The 16,786-nt window shown below is 52.6% G+C and overlaps 1 long non-coding RNA gene across 1 annotated transcript; it reads left to right on the top strand.

Annotated features, from left to right (window-relative positions):
* Nucleotides 1–13,143: 13,143 nt before the first annotated feature.
* On the top strand, nucleotides 13,144–16,433 carry LOC142464850 (uncharacterized). The gene is made up of 2 exons (XR_012787741.1): nucleotides 13,144–13,703; nucleotides 16,030–16,433. It is a non-coding gene; the product is annotated as an uncharacterized LOC142464850 (long non-coding RNA).
* The last annotated feature ends 353 nt before the right edge of the window (nucleotides 16,434–16,786 follow it).

Below are 16,786 nucleotides of genomic sequence, written 5' to 3'. Positions count from 1 at the left end.
TACTGGTGGCTGGTTATTAACCCAGGGGATCTCCACTCCTGTCCTCAAGACCGCTTTCTCCCCCGCCTCCCCCCCACACCAACAGGTCAGGTTTTAAGGCTATCCCTGCTTCACCTGCACAGCAGCGGGGATATCCTTTGAACCTGTCCTGTTGGGGGTTGGGGGAGGGTATTAAGGACTGGAGTTGAGAACCGCTGTATAATTAACCCCTGCACTGCTGTAGTATCTCCTAAACATTTGCCGTGGGGGTGTGTGTGGTTGGAGGGAGGGGCGGTTTTGGATTGGTTACGCTCACCACACGGCGAGGGGGGTGGGGGGTTACCCTTCCTAAGGGGGGCTGAACTCCCTCCAAGCCTTTACTTGTATTTATTTCACAGAACTGTCACTGATATATATATATATTTTTTTTTTTTGAGGGGTTCAGGTTTGTCACCCTGCGGGCAGAGTACTGGGGTCCCGGCAGCCAGTGGGAAATGTTCTGTCCATTCGGGGTTGGGATAGGTTTGCAGAAGCATCTGTCGGTTCTACAGAATCTGCTCTCGCTCTTCTGGGTCACAACCAACAGCAGAGGGCGAACCCTGCAATGCACTGGAAGTGATGGGGTTAATGGCCCCCCCACTGTCTGATTTGGGTGAGATTGTGTTTTCTGGTTTTGAGTTACTTTTTTTTTTTTTTTTTTTCCCCTTAACCTTAAAATTGAATATTTTCAGGATGGCGGCCGGGGGGGGGGGGGGGGGGGGCGCTGATCTAATCGCTGTATGACGTGCTGCGATCTTTGGGGTATAATATGAAATGCTGTCGTGCACCTGGCTTTCTCGGGGAGCGGAGGACCCCACATCAATGTGATTCATTATTACTCGGGGAACATGATGACATGGGGAGGTTGGGGGGGGTTTGCAGCTCCTGTGAATGGTGGGGGGGGTAAGCGGGCGGCTTTTACCTGTTCTGATGAAGACTCTATTTATTGGGGGATGTTTAATGTAAACAATAAATTGTCTGTAAATAGATTTTATTTAAGGAGTCTCAGATTTTATTTTTGGGGGGCTTTGGAGACATGTGAAGTCTCCCCTCGTCTTTAATGCAGTGTATAACAAACTAGCTGCAAATGACCCTTTGTCTGTGTAACGCGTCTGTGGGGGAGACCTGTGTAACGCGGCTGTGGGGGAGACCTGTGTAACGCGTCTGTGGGGGAGACCTGTGTAACGCGGCTGTGGGGGAGACCTGTGTAACGCGGTGTGGGGGAGACCTGTGTAACGCGGCTGTGGGGGAGACCTGTGTAACGCGGCTGTGGGGGAGACCTGTGTAACGCGGCTGTGGGGGAGACCTGTGTAACGCGGCTGTGGGGGAGACCTGTGTAACGCGCTGTGGGGGAGACCTGTGTAACGCGGCTGTGGGGGAGACCTGTACCTTCAATAAATCTACAAACTCTACCAACCTTCTCCCGTTTATTCATTCGCACGGAAATGCTTTGTTTTATTATTTTTTATTTAATATTTTATTTCTTGTCCCAAGACAGAAGTGACGGTCGTGGTGTAGTTTAGGATGTCCAGTACTGAACCGGACTGTCCTGTCTCTTGGACACTGTCCAGTAAAAAAAATTGGGGGTAATACTGGACCATGTATGTCTGGTATTACTTCTCTGGACGTGTGTCCGGTATTTAGCTCACTGGACATAGTGACCTGACCGGCGGCATTTCCCCTGAGCAGCTTCGTCCATCCTGATTGGCTGGCTGCTGCTGGGTAACACAGCCAGCCAATCGGGAGGAGGGCTGCGACGTTGGTCTGTATTAGTAACTGCCCACGTGATGATTTTGCCAGTATGACTTGGTTGATAAATATAAATGACTGCAATAATATTTATAATTGTGAAAAGGAAAAAACAAGCGCAAATAATACCACAACAAATTAAAGGTAACACAGATGATATACTATCCTTAATGAGTGCAGCTCCTGACGTAGAATTCAAACCAAATTCAGTCAGCAAACGAAAGAAAAACAGGTGCGCAAATCACATCAGGATATGAAAAGAAAGTAAAAACACCAAATAGTGCAATATTGTCTACTCCAACAAATAGCTTCAATGCTGGAAATTCTATAGAATTTGCACTCACGTGTTTAACGTGAAATGAGAGCGTTGTGGTTGTTCAAAGTTACCAACTTATGTCTCCAGACAGGTGCTCCAGATCCATATAGAGGGGGGGAAATTCCATATACAAAAAAGGAAAAGCAAAATAGTATAGTACTGTTTTTAATATTAAAAACAAAGTATTCCACTTACATAAGTGACTTTGTTTATGAGCATTCAGACCACCCTGGGTCATAGGGTCAGACAAGGTATTCACAGCAACAGCATCCGCTCCACGACCGTCACAGCAAGTACTGGGCTGATTAATGTTGTCCTCCACTCTGGATGTCATCAACTAGGGCTCCTTAGTGATCACTGATATCACTCAACACGTGTTTCCACTGCAAAGTCTTCATCAGGGGCTTATCTGACTTCCCTCTCTGTATCCCTCCCTTAAATAGTCTCCCCGCAATAGTTTTCAAAATTTGCGCAGTGTCATGACGTAGTCACGCAACGCATCACGTGATGCATCGTCATGCAACCATTTGCATATTCTTGTATCAATGCTCCATAAAGCCTAATGGCATACTTGCCAATCATTGTCCTATATTGAATATACTGGTCCACCATTTTGTGGTTGGACCCTAGGACGTCCCATGTGACGTCGTCACGTTATACACGTGACGTGACGCGTCAAGATGGTGGACCAGTATATTCAATATAGGACAATGATTGGCAAGTATGTTATGTTTGTGCTCAATAAAGCTTTGGGCATTAAAGACCACGTGAATCGCGTCACGTGTATAACGTGACACGTGATGACGCGTCACGTGTCACGTATATAACGTGATGACGTCACACAGGATGTCCTAGGGTCCAACCACAAGATGGTGGACCAGTATATTCAATATATGACAATGATTGGCAAGTATGCCATTAGGCTTTATGGAGCATTGAAACAAGAATATGCAAATGGTTGCATGACGATGCATCACGTGATGCGTTGCGTGACGTGATGACGTCATGACACTGCGCAAATTTTGAAAATTATTGCGGGGAGACTATTTAAGGGAGGGATACAGAGAGGGAAGTCAGATAAGCCCCTGATGAAGACTTTGCAGTGGAAACACGTGTTGGGTGATATCAGTGATCACTAAGGAGCCCTAGTTGATGACATCCAGAGTGGAGGACAACTCTAATCAGCCCAGTACCTGCTGTGACGGTCGTGGAGCGGATGCTGTTGCTGTGAATACCTTGTCTGACCCTATGACCCAGGGTGGTCTGAATGCTCATAAACAAAGTCACTTATGTAAGTGGAATACTTTGTGTTTTTAACATTAAAAACAGTACTATACTATTTTGCTTTCCCTTTTTTTGTATATGGAATTTCCCCCCTCTTTGTGGATCTGGAGTACCTGTCTGGAGACATAAGTTGGTAACTTTGAACAACCACAACGCTTTCATTTCACGTTAAACACGTGAGCGCAAATTCTATAGAATTTCCAGCATTGAAGCCATTTTGTTGGAGTAGACATTATTGCACTATTTTGTGTTTTTACTTTCTTTTTCATATCCTGATGTGATTTGCGCACCTGTTTCTCCTTTGTTTGCTGACTGAATAATATTTATAATACTAGTTATAAATCAGACACCAATGAGGTATTCAACAGGACAGGTTGAATTCTTCAAAACAAACTGTTTTTATATTGTCGGCAGACATACAATGCGCGGTTTTTCGGGCGGTTTGGATTATTTAGCACTAACGCTTTGACGCACAAATGCATGGGAAATATAACGTTTGTCCGTTAGCGGCCGGTCCCCTTCCCGTGCCCTTCACCCCGCCCAGTGAACGTGACACTAACCTCACCGTGTAATATCCGGTGTGTCTGGAAGCCGATGTTTTAATCACCTAAGGAAGAAGATTACTTTACGCAGCAGAACTGTCTCCCAGTACAAACCCTACGTTACCTAGCACAGGGTTGTGCAAACTGGGGGGCGTGGGGTTTTCTAGGGGGTGCAGCGTTTAGACACCCCCCCTCCCCGAAGGCATTTAAATTAAAGGCCGGAGACCGCGTGAGGCCTCTGTAAATTTACTTACCTTGGGTTTCAGTGACGAGTCTCCATAGCAACCCTGTGTCAAGTGACTTCGCGGGGTCATGTGATGTCCCATGACCCTGCAGTGTCATTTTGACGCCGGAGCCTTGAAGGACGGGATGGGGAGGAGGGGGGCGCCGACTTAAGTTTGCGCCCCCTGACCTAGCGCACAGATTCCTCCCATAGTGCATCTGTACAGAACTCATACTTAACGTTCCGCATGTCTGACTCCCGCTGCTCATCTCTGTATATAATACAGATGCATAGACTACTAGTAGTTAAGGACCCTAGAGGGTTAACTGTGTGGGGTAACACAGGGTTACATATTTCCCCATTATTTGATACAGTGTGTCTTGCAGAAAGAATAGCCCCTCCCCAGTAGTTCTTGTGACCAGTGATGTCATTACAGGGAGATGGGATGATATCTCTAGCGTGCCCCAGTATTCTAGAATCCGGTTCCTCAGTAGTAGCGGTTGGAGAGGGCCTCACTGTAAGTTATGTATATAGGTGTAAGTGTGTAGTTATGTGTAGTAAGGATATCCTGACACCTTTACTGTTTTCAGTTAGGGAACGTGCCCTATACAGATAGAGCCCATAGTAATGAACAAAGATTGTTCTCTGAACGGAGGAGAAGAAGGCAAGTGCTCAGGGGGGAGTAGAGACTCCGGAGCATAGTCGGATGGAGTTAACCTGAGAGTCCCTAGTGAAGCCCCCCTCCAATAAATATGGACGAGGTGCAGAGTGACGGGATACTGATCCCGGGCGGTAGTGTGCGGCTGCATGCCCATTGACCGGTCCCCAGCGGGGTTGCCCCCTCCTATTGAAGGCTAACCCGCAGACTTTTTGCATGTATTTATCTTACCTGCGGCAGCTCCCCCTGCAAGGTCCGCTCCGCGCCGGCAAATGGAGTGTTGCCACGGCAACTTAACGCAATGACGCCACATTGTCATGACAACAGGATGCCTTATGGTGCTGAGGCGTCCCGTTGTCATGGCAACGCGGCACCATTTGACATCACGCGGCCATGTTGACGGGATTTGTAAGGGGAGATGCTGCTGCCGCCCAGAGATTTTGCGGGTAAATCAGTAGTTTCAGGGTCAAACCCGGAGTGGTTGCAACCCTGGTCCTCACAACCGCGCAATCCGTTAAATATGGAGGAGAAACGCCGTCCACAATAAAAGGATTGTAAAAAAAAAATGTCCATCATATATTAGATATGAAATTGCAGCACACGGGTTTTGCACTTAAACACGTATTCAATATTTACTCACAGATCTGGTATTTCCCATCCTGTTCTTACATGTGCTCGCAAAGATGGCGACCTGTCCTTTCTCTGATACGTAGAGAGGAAGAACGCCGTCCACAGTAACGGGATAATGACCCCCCCTGAGACTAGAGTAGGTCCACCACCAGATAAATGGGCATTAAGGAAGCTATACAAGAGATTGCCAATCTAACATTACGAAGCGCACAAGTATAAGGGCCTTCCCGGCAGCGTGTGAGCGAGAGCGACAGGGGAGGAGTTCCTAAATACGCCTTGGTACCTCCCTAGTGAAGGAGCGAGGGCTGCCGAGGGAAGAAGCACAGAGGAACCGGTGTCTGACACCCGTTGATGTCTATGACAAGTTTTTCTTTTGGATGTCGAGCGTCATCAACGCATGGGAATAAAGCGCTTTGTTTGTAATATAAAGTTCCTGGCGCCCTTCATTGTAACGTCTGCATATCCACACCCAGCCTCCACTGTCCCAGCACCCTGCATACTGTCCCAGCACCCTGCACACTGTCCCAGCACCCTGCACAGCTGTCACACACACACACCACACCCAGCCTGCACTGTCCCAGCACCCTGCACACTGTCCCAGCACCCTGCACAGGTGTCACACACACACACACACCACACCCAGCCTGCACTGTCCCAGCACCCTGCACACTGTCCCAGCACCCTGCACAGGTGTCACACACACACACACCACACCCAGCCTGCACTGTCCCAGCACCCTGCACACTGTCCCAGCACCCTGCACACTGTCCCAGCACCCTGCACACTGTCCCAGATGTCACATACTTTCTTTCTCTCTTTCTCTTTTTTTTCTTCTCTTTATCTTTTTTTCCCCCTCTTTTGGCAAGGGGGGTTACATGTAACATACATACACACTGCTCTGCGTATAATACAGATGCACACGCGGCTCATGTATGTTTATATCATACTAGCTGATAGACCCGGCGTTGCCCGGAATGTGAATGGATAAAATAAAAAATAATGTTGTTTGTAATAAAAAGTATATGAATGAAATAGAATGAAAAGAAAGATTAATATATAAAATTTGTAAAAATATTTTATTGTCGTTGATGAAGAATAAAAACTGGTATATACATTTGTAATAAACATATGTAAGAGTCCATGTGATAATAATTGGTATAGTAATAAATGATTGTTGTTATGAAATGCAAGGGTGTGGGTGGGGGTGTGCTAAGAGAAAGGGTGGGTGGGGGTGTGGGAAGAGGAAGGGTGGGTGGGTGGGGGTGTGGGAACATAAATGAAGGGTGGGTGGGTGGGAAGAGGAAGGGTGGGTGGGTGGGTGGTGGTGTGGGAAGAGTAAGGGTGGGTGGGTGTGAAGAGTAAGGCTGGGTGGGTGGGGGGGTGTGAAGAGCAAGGGTGGGTGGGTGGGGGTGTGTGAAGAGTAAAGGTGGGTGGGTGGGGGTGTGTGAAGAGGAAGGGTGGTTGGGTGGGGGTGTGGGAACATAAATGAAGGGTGGGTGTGTGGGAAGAGGAAGGGTGGGTGGGTGGGGTTGTGGGAAGAGGAAGGGTGGGTGGGTGGGGTTGTGGGAAGAGGAAGGGTGGGTGGGTGGGGTTGTGGGGAAGAGGAAGGGTGGGTGGGTGGGGTTGTGGGAAGAGGAAGGGTGGGTGGGTGGGGTTGTGGGAAGAGGAAGGGTGGGTGGGTGGGGTTGTGGGAAGAGGAAGGGTGCGTGGGGTTGTGGGAAGAGGTAGACCCGGCGTTGCCCGGAATGTGAATGGATAAAATAAAAAATAATGTTGTTTGTAATAAAAAGTATATGAATGAAATAGAATGAAAAGAAAGATTAATATATAAAATTTGTAAAAATATTTTATTGTCGTTGATGAAGAATAAAAACTGGTATATACATTTGTAATAAACATATGTAAGAGTCCATGTGATAATAATTGGTATAGTAATAAATGATTGTTGTTATGAAATGCAAGGGTGTGGGTGGGGGTGTGGGAAGAGGAAGGGTGGGTGGGTGGGGGTGTGGGAACATAAATGAAGGGTGGGTGGGTGGGAAGAGGAAGGGTGGGTGGGTGGGTGGGTGGTGGTGTGGGAAGAGTAAGGGTGGGTGGGTGTGAAGAGTAAGGCTGGGTGGGTGGGGGGGTGTGAAGAGCAAGGGTGGGTGGGTGGGGGTGTGTGAAGAGCAAGGGTGGTTGGGTGGGGGTGTGGGAACATAAATGAAGGGTGGGTGTGTGGGAAGAGGAAGGGTGGGTGGGTGGGGTTGTGGGAAGAGGAAGGGTGGGTGGGGTTGTGGGAAGAGGAAGGGTGGGTGGGTGGGGTTGTGGGAAGAGGAAGGGTGGGTGGGTGGGGTTGTGGGAAGAGGAAGGGTGGGTGGGTGGGGTTGTGGGAAGAGGAAGGGTGGGTGGGTGGGGTTGTGGGAAGAGGAAGGGTGGGTGGGTGGGGTTGTGGGAAGAGGAAGGGTGGGTGGGTGGGGTTGTGGGAAGAGGAAGGGTGGGTGGGGTGTGTGGGAAGAGGAAGGGTGGGTGGGGGTTGTGGGAAGAGGAAGGGTGGGTGGGGTGTGTGGGAAGAGGAAGGGTGGGTGGGTGGGGTGTGTGGGAAGAGGAAGGGTGGGTGGGTGGGGTGTGTGGGAAGAGGAAGGGTGGGTGGGTGGGGTGTGTGGGAAGAGGAAGGGTGGGTGGGTGGGGTGTGTGGGAAGAGGAAGGGTGGGTGGGTGGGGTGTGTGGGAAGAGGAAGGGTGGGTGGGTGGGGTGTGTGGGAAGAGGAAGGGTGGGTGGGTGGGGTGTGTGGGAAGAGGAAGGGTGGGTGGGTGGGGTGTGTGGGAAGAGGAAGGGTGGGTGGGTGGGGTGTGTGGGAAGAGGAAGGGTGGGTGGGTGGGGTGTGTGGGAAGAGGAAGGGTGGGTGGGTGGGGTGTGTGGGAAGAGGAAGGGTGGGTGGGTGGGGTGTGTGGGAAGAGGAAGGGTGGGTGGGTGGGGTGTGTGGGAAGAGGAAGGGTGGGTGGGTGGGGTGTGTGGGAAGAGGAAGGGTGGGTGGGTGGGGTGTGTGGGAAGAGGAAGGGTGGGTGGGTGGGGTGTGTGGGAAGAGGAAGGGTGGGTGGGTGGGGTGTGTGGGAAGAGGAAGGGTGGGTGGGTGGGGTGTGTGGGAAGAGGAAGGGTGGGTGGGTGGGGTGTGTGGGAAGAGGAAGGGTGGGTGGGTGGGGTGTGTGGGAAGAGGAAGGGTGGGTGGGGTGTGTGGGAAGAGGGTGGGTGGGTGGGTGGGGTGGGTGGGAAGAGGAAGGGTGGGTGGGGTGTGTGGGAAGAGGGTGGGTGGGTGGGTGGGGTGGGTGGGAAGAGGAAGGGTGGGTGGGGTGTGTGGGAAGAGGAAGGGTGGGTGGGTGGGTGGGGTGTGTGGGAAGAGGAAGGGTGGGTGGGTGGGTGGGGTGTGTGGGAAGAGGAAGGGTGGGTGGGTGGGGTGTGTGGGAAGAGGAAGGGTGGGTGGGTGGGGTGTGTGGGAAGAGGAAGGGTGGGTGGGTGGGTGGGGTGTGTGGGAAGAGGAAGGGTGGGTGGGTGGGTGGGGTGTGTGGGAAGAGGAAGGGTGGGTGGGTGGGTGGGGTGTGTGGGAAGAGGAAGGGTGGGTGGGTGGGGGTGTGTGGGAAGAGGGTGTGTGGGAAGAGGAAGGGTGGGTGGGTGGGTGGGGTGTGTGGGAAGAGGAAGGGTGGGTGGGTGGTGGGTGTGTGGGAAGAGGAAGGGTGGGTGGGTGGGGGTGTGTGGGAAGAGGAAGGGTGGGTGGGTGGGTGGTGTGTGGGAAGAGGAAGGGTGGGTGGGTGGGGGGTGTGTGGGAAGAGGAAGGGTGGGTGGGTGGGGGTGTGTGGGAAGAGGAAGGGTGGGTGGGTGGGGGTGTGTGGAAGAGGAAGGGTGGGTGGGTGGGGGTGTGTGGGAAGAGGAAGGGTGGGTGGGTGGGGGTGTGTGGGAAGAGGAAGGGTGGGTGGGTGGGGGTGTGTGGGAAGAGGAAGGGGTGGGTGGGGGTGGGGGTGTGTGGGAAGAGGAAGGGTGGGTGGGTGGGGGTGTGTGGGAAGAGGAAGGGTGTGTGGGAAGAGGAAGGGTGGGTGGGTGGGGGTGTGTGGGAAGAGGAAGGGTGTGTGGGAAGAGGAAGGGTGGGTGGGTGGGGGGTGTGTGGGAAGAGGAAGGGTGGGTGGGTGGGGGTGTGTGGGAAGAGGAAGGGGTGGGTGGGTGGGGGTGTGTGGGAAGAGGAAGGGTGGGTGGGTGGGGGTGTGTGGGAAGAGGAAGGGTGGGTGGGTGGGGGTGTGTGGGAAGAGGAAGGGTGGGTGGGTGGGGGTGTGTGGGAAGAGGAAGGGTGGGTGGGTGGGGGTGTGTGGGAAGAGGAAGGGTGGGTGGGTGGGGGTGTGTGGGAAGAGGAAGGGTGGGTGGGTGGGGGTGTGTGGGAAGAGGAAGGGTGGGTGGGTGGGGGTGTGTGGGAAGAGGAAGGGTGGGTGGGTGGGGGTGTGTGGGAAGAGGAAGGGTGGTGGGTGGGGGTGTGTGGGAAGAGGAAGGGTGGGTGGGTGGGGGTGTGTGGGAAGAGGAAGGGTGGGTGGGTGGGGGTGTGTGGGAAGAGGAAGGGTGGGTGGGTGGGGGTGTGTGGGAAGAGGAAGGGTGGGTGGGTGGGGGTGTGTGGGAAGAGGAAGGGTGGGTGGGTGGGGGTGTGTGGGAAGAGGAAGGGTGGGTGGGTGGGGGTGTGTGGGAAGAGGAAGGGTGGGTGGGTGGGGGTGTGTGGGAAGAGGAAGGGTGGGTGGGTGGGGGTGTGTGGGAAGAGGAAGGGTGGGTGGGTGGGGGTGGGAAGAGGAAGGGTGGGTGGGTGGTTGTGTGTGGGAAGAGGAAGGGTGGGTGGGTGGTTGTGTGTGGGAAGAGGAAGGGTGGGGTGGGTGGGTGTGTGTGGGAAGAGGAAGGGTGGGTGGGTGGTTGTGTGTGGGAAGAGGAAGGGTGGGTGGGTGGGTGTGTGTGGGAAGAGGAAGGGTGGGTGGGGTGGGTGTGTGTGGGAAGAGGAAGGGTGGGTGGGTGGGTGTGTGTGGGAAGAGGAAGGGTGGGTGGGTGGGTGTGTGTGGGAAGAGGAAGGGTGGGTGGGTGTGTGTGGGAAGAGGAAGGGTGGGTGGGTGGGTGTGTGTGGGAAGAGGAAGGGTGGGTGGGTGGGTGTGTGTGGGAAGAGGAAGGGTGGGTGGGTGGGTGTGTGTGGGAAGAGGAAGGGTGGGTGGGTGGGTGTGTGTGGGAAGAGGAAGGGTGTGTGGGAAGAGGAAGGGTGGGTGTGTGTGGGAAGAGGAAGGGTGGGTGGGTGTGTGTGGGAAGAGGAAGGGTGGGTGGGTGTGTGTGGGAAGAGGAAGGGTGGGTGGGTGTGTGTGGGAAGAGGAAGGGTGGGTGGGTGTGTGTGTGTGGGAAGAGGAAGGGTGGGTGGGTGGGTGTGTGTGGGAAGAGGAAGGGTGGGTGGGTGGGTGTGTGTGGGAAGAGGAAGGGTGGGTGGGTGGGTGTGTGTGGGAAGAGGGTGGGTGGGTGGGTGTGTGTGGGAAGAGGGTGGGTGGGTGGGTGTGTGTGGGAAGAGGGTGGGTGGGTGGGTGTGTGTGGGAAGAGGAAGGGTGGGTGGGTGGGTGTGTGTGGGAAGAGGAAGGGTGGGTGGGTGGGTGTGTGTGGGAAGAGGGTGGGTGGGTGGGTGTGTGTGGGAAGAGGGTGGGTGGGTGGGTGTGTGTGGGAAGAGGAAGGGTGGGTGGGTGGGTGTGGGAAGAGGAAGGGTGGGTGGGTGGGTGTGTGTGGGAAGAGGAAGGGTGGGTGGGTGGGTGTGTGTGGGAAGAGGAAGGGTGGGTGGGTGTGTGTGTGTGGGAAGAGGAAGGGTGGGTGGGTGTGTGTGTGTGGGAAGAGGAAGGGTGGGTGGGGGTGTGTGGGAAGAGGAAGGGTGGGTGGGTGGGGGTGTGTGGGAAGAGGAAGGGTGGGTGGGTGGGGGTGTGTGGGAAGAGGAAGGGTGGGTGGGTGGGTGTGTGTGGGAAGAGGAAGGGTGGGTGGGTGTGTGTGGGAAGAGGAAGGGTGGGTGGGTGGGTGTGTGTGGGAAGAGGAAGGGTGGGTGGGTGGGTGTGTGTGGGAAGAGGAAGGGTGGGTGGGTGGGTGTGTGTGGGAAGAGGAAGGGTGGGTGGGTGGGTGTGTGTGGGAAGAGGAAGGGTGGGTGGGTGGGTGTGTGTGGGAAGAGGAAGGGTGTGTGGGAAGAGGAAGGGTGGGTGGGTGTGTGTGGGAAGAGGAAGGGTGTGTGGGAAGAGGAAGGGTGGGTGGGTGTGTGTGGGAAGAGGAAGGGTGGGTGGGTGTGTGTGGGAAGAGGAAGGGTGGGTGGGTGTGTGTGGGAAGAGGAAGGGTGGGTGGGTGGGTGTGTGTGGGAAGAGGAAGGGTGGGTGGGTGGGTGTGTGTGGGAAGAGGAAGGGTGGGTGGGTGGGTGTGTGTGGGAAGAGGGTGGGTGGGTGTGTGTGGGAAGAGGGTGGGTGGGTGGGTGTGTGTGGGAAGAGGGTGGGTGGGTGGGTGTGTGTGGGAAGAGGGTGGGTGGGTGGGTGTGTGTGGGAAGAGGAAGGGTGGGTGGGTGGGTGTGTGTGGGAAGAGGAAGGGTGGGTGGGTGGGTGTGTGTGGGAAGAGGGTGGGTGGGTGGGTGTGTGTGGGAAGAGGGTGGGTGGGTGGGTGTGTGTGGGAAGAGGAAGGGTGGGTGGGTGTGTGTGGGAAGAGGAAGGGTGGGTGGGTGGGTGTGTGTGGGAAGAGGAAGGGTGGGTGGGTGGGTGTGTGTGGGAAGAGGAAGGGTGGGTGGGTGTGTGTGTGTGGGAAGAGGAAGGGTGGGTGGGTGTGTGTGTGTGGGAAGAGGAAGGGTGGGTGGGTGTGTGTGTGTGGGAAGAGGAAGGGTGGGTGGGGGTGTGTGGGAAGAGGAAGGGTGGGTGGGTGGGGGTGTGTGGGAAGAGGAAGGGTGGGTGGGTGGGGGTGTGTGGGAAGAGGAAGGGTGGGTGGGTGGGGGTGTGTGGGAAGAGGAAGGGTGGGTGGGTGGGGGTGTGTGGGAAGAGGAAGGGTGGGTGGGTGGGGGTGTGTGGGAAGAGGAAGGGTGGGTGGGTGGGGGTGTGTGGGAAGAGGAAGGGTGGGTGGGTGGGGGTGTGTGGGAAGAGGAAGGGTGGGTGGGTGGGGGTGTGTGGGAAGAGGAAGGGTGGGTGGGTGGGGGTGTGTGGGAAGAGGAAGGGTGGGTGGGTGGGGGTGTGTGGGAAGAGGAAGGGTGGGTGGGTGGGGGTGTGTGGGAAGAGGAAGGGTGGGTGGGTGGGGGTGTGTGGGAAGAGGAAGGGTGGGTGGGTGGGGGTGTGTGGGAAGAGGAAGGGTGGGTGGGTGGGGGTGTGTGGGAAGAGGAAGGGTGGGTGGGTGGGGGTGTGTGGGAAGAGGAAGGGTGGGTCGGTGGGGGTGTGTGGGAAGAGGAAGGGTGGGTGGGTGGTGGTGTGTGGGAAGAGGAAGGGTGGGGGTGTGTGGAAAGAGGAAGGGTGGGTGGGTGTTGTGAAATAGCAGTAAAGAAGAGTAAATATGATGTATTTTTATTAAAAGTAGTTAAAAAGAGCATTTAATAAAGAAAAAAATGTTGGTACAAATAAAAAGAATATTTTAAAATAAAAGTTTGCGAGCGTAGAGCATCCAGAGATTGGCGTTCGGAGGGCATTGTTAGATGTCAAATGTTTGTACAAATGTTTGTTAATAAAGTTAAAAATGTTGTCAGAAAAAAAAAAAAAAAAACATTTTTTGAAATGAGTTGTTGGTGAAAGTGGTGTGTGCGGAGCGCATCCAGAGATTGGCGTGCGGAGGGCATTGGAAGATTGAAATGTATGTAGTTGAAGTGTGAATAATGTTGAATGTATGAATGTAATATGTGTGGTGATGTGTGAATGAATCAAAGTTGATTAAAAATGAAAGTATGATATAGCGGCAAGGAAGAAATTATAAGAATGGATTAAAAAAAAATTAGCAAAGCGGGGGTAATGTAAATAAAAAGTATTATAGCGGCTATGAAAGAAAGAAAATAAAACAAAATATAATATAAATGGATAATAGTAAAAGAAATGTAGTGTGTCGGCCATTTTATAAATTGAATTGACACTGCGTAGGTGCACGCCATTGTAGAAATTCGGAGCGCCGTTCGGAGGTCATTGGTAGATGTAAAATGTTTGTAGAAATTTGTGTTAATAAAGTTTTACATTTTGGCAGAAAAAAAAAATGTTGAAAAAAAAAAGTTTCTGCGGAGCGCATCCAGAGATTGGCGTGCGGAGGGCATTGGAAGATTTAAATGTATGTAGTTGATGTGTGAATGATGTTGAATGTATTAATGTAATATGTGTGGCGATGTGTGAATGAAGGAAAGTTGAGTAAAAGTGAAAGTATGATATAGCGGCTATGCAAAAAAATAAAGAAAGGAATAAATAATGATATAGCGGCTATGGAAAAAAATAAATAAAGGACTAAATTATAAGAATGGATAAAAAAAATACATTAGCAAAGTGTAAAGAAAATGTATTATAGCGGCTATGAAATAAAGAGAAAATAAATGAAAAGATGGTATAAATGGATAATAGGAAAAGAAAATTAGTGTGTCGGCCATTTTAGACATTTAATTGACACTGCGTAGGTGCACGCCAAACGTACGGCATTGTAGTGATAGAAATTTATTGTAATTGTAAGTGAGTAGTTTGAGAAGAAATTGAAGTTGATAAAGAGTAGGCGGTGAGCGGCGTCCATGTGTTTGTAGAGGCAAATCTTTGTATTTAGTAGTTGTAAAGGCAAAAGTTTGGTAAATTAATGTAGTTGATGTGTGAATGATGTAGAATGTTAAGTGTGTTGGCCATTTTACAAATAGAATTTACACTGCGTAGGTGCACGGCATTGTAGAAAGAGAAATACATTTGAATTAGTACCAGAGTTTGTGGGGCATTAGTAAAAATGTAGAAAGAGTGCGTTGTGGGTGGCGGTTTATAGGGGTATTTGCACAGGCCGGTGTAATGTGCGCGCGAGTTAATGGACGCGTGCGGGCGGTGTAATGTGCGCGGCGGCGGGCATATATGAGGTGGGCAGAGAGCGGGCGGTGTAATGGGCGCTGTAATATGAGCGGTTCGTGGCGGAGGGAGAATGAAGGTAATGGGCGGCAGTTTAGTAAGGGTAATGGGCCGCTGTAATATGTGCGGTTTAGAGGATTGTCGTTGCGGAGGGAGAGGCGCCCATATATGAGGTGGGCAGAGAGCGGGCGGTGTAAGGTCCGCTGTAATATGAGCGGGTCGTTGCGGAGGGAGAATGAAGGTAATGGGCGATTGTCGTTGCGGAGGGAGAATTGTAAATGTGTGTAATGTGTAAGATGTGTGTAAGATGTGTGTGTGTGTGCACAGGGGTGACAGTGTGTGTGTGACAGTGAGTGTGTGTACAGTGTTAAGTGACACTGAGTGTGAGGGGGTGACTGTGTGTACAGGGTTGTGTGTGAGTGTGGGGGGTTGTGTGTGAGTGTGGGGGGTGAGTGACACTGAGTGTGTGTGTGGGGGGTGAGTGACACCGAGTGTGTGTGGGGTGACAGTGGGTGTGTGACAGTGGGTGTGTGTACAGTGTTCAGTGACACTGAGTGTGAGGGGGTGACTGTGTGTACAGGGTTGTGTGTGAGTGTGGGGGGTTGTGTGTGAGTGTGGGGGGTGAGTGACACTGAGTGAGTGTGAGTGTGAGGGGGTGACTGTGTGTACAGGGTTGTGTGTGAGTGTGGGGGGTGTGAGTGTGGGGGGTTGTGTGTGAGTGTGGGGGGTGTGAGTGTGGGGGGTTGTGTGTGAGTGTGGGGGGTTGGGTGTGAGTGTGGGGGGTGAGAGTGTGGGGGGTGAGAGTGTGACATGTCAACTTACCAAGGAGTCGTCAGAGGTTCTGGCCGTGTGGTGTGACTGCAAGTGTGTGAGAGTGAAGGAGGTGATGTCACAGTGGGGCGTACCTCTTGGACCAATGAGATTCACCGGGCGTACCTCTTGGGCAATGACAGTCACGGACCAATGAGATTCACCGCAGATAGCACTAACCTCACTAACCATTCGATTTTATATATTAAGATGCATGTCTGTGTGCGCACGGTGACAGCGAGTGCTGCATGCTTGGAATATTGCTGCCTCCCTGTGGTCACCGCATGTACTGCACTGGGCCTTTCTAGAAGTGATGGGGGAATGTCACATGCACATGGCTCTGGCAGTGACGGGGTTAATGTGTGGGGTGTGGGGTGGGGTGTGGGGTGGGGGGTGGGGTGTGGGGTGGGGTAGAAAAGACCAGCGCAAACGCTCATTGAGAATACACTTTAATATAAAAGTGGTAAGAATATCAATATAACAACAAGATGCTAAAAACCAGCAGGTATAGAGACCCTCACTGACGTAAGGTCCCCACGGGCATCACCGGGAGTCTCATGCATGAAACCGCCACGGTAATAAGCGCCCAAATTAAGAGCATCTGTCCCGGTAGGGAAAGCACCCGCTCCCTGCCTCGCCATGCTAGAGAGAGAGCATGGGGCTCCGGTGCATGAGGCGCCCGCTCCTGATCCCCCGGCACTGCTCCGGACAGGGAGCTGTTCATGCTTTTTAACTAATACATTTTTTTTTCGCAGTCATGCTGTCCAGCTCTTGCTCGTTTCTTGCGGCCGTGCACCGGCTCTCCGTGCCCTGGGTACCTGCTGCTTAGCAAGCTCGCCGGTCTGCTGATTGTGCGGAATTGGACGTATTCCCGGCGGATACAGACTGCAGGCTGCAACCCCAGAGTCACCCACGGGCTACCGCTTCCCCTTACAAACAGCATGTTATCCCCACTCAGAGGACTACGGAACCATGAGTTTATATGCATGATTGGTGCTGATTCTTAAGCCAGTTGTTGGTTACTCCAGCAGTTGAAGACCTCCACACGGCTTGTCCTTTTTCTATTTACCCCTTCCCCTCTACTTATGGGGTTTAGGGAAGTCATACCGTATATGTCAGGGGGCACTTGAGATAATATACAACAGCCATGGATTTACAATGAAGTTGTTGTCTTCTCTCAAATTTCCTGGCACCTGTTATAACCCCAAAATTCCCTTACAGGTGGCATAAATATGCAGGCAGAGCAGCCTTTGCATGGAGAGAAGCCTTTTCTTCCAGCTCGTGTAAGGAATGTTTGTCAGACTTTGGGGCAGCAATGGCTGGGAACCATGGGGTCAACGATGTTGGCAGCACACCTACTGGTGAGGCTAATTATATTCTCCAAACAGTTCTCAAATCAATTAACCTGCTTCTCTTAAGCGATCCTGGCGCCGGGCTGTGGCCACAACTTACCTCACGAACATCGCAGCTGGACATTTTTGCTGTTTGATAAGTATTGTAACTTTGGACCAT

This window comes from Ascaphus truei, chromosome 13 (assembly GCF_040206685.1).
Source record: "Ascaphus truei isolate aAscTru1 chromosome 13, aAscTru1.hap1, whole genome shotgun sequence".
Classification (NCBI taxonomy): Eukaryota; Metazoa; Chordata; class Amphibia; order Anura; family Ascaphidae; genus Ascaphus; species Ascaphus truei.
This window is presented reverse-complemented; position numbering and strand designations above follow the sequence as displayed.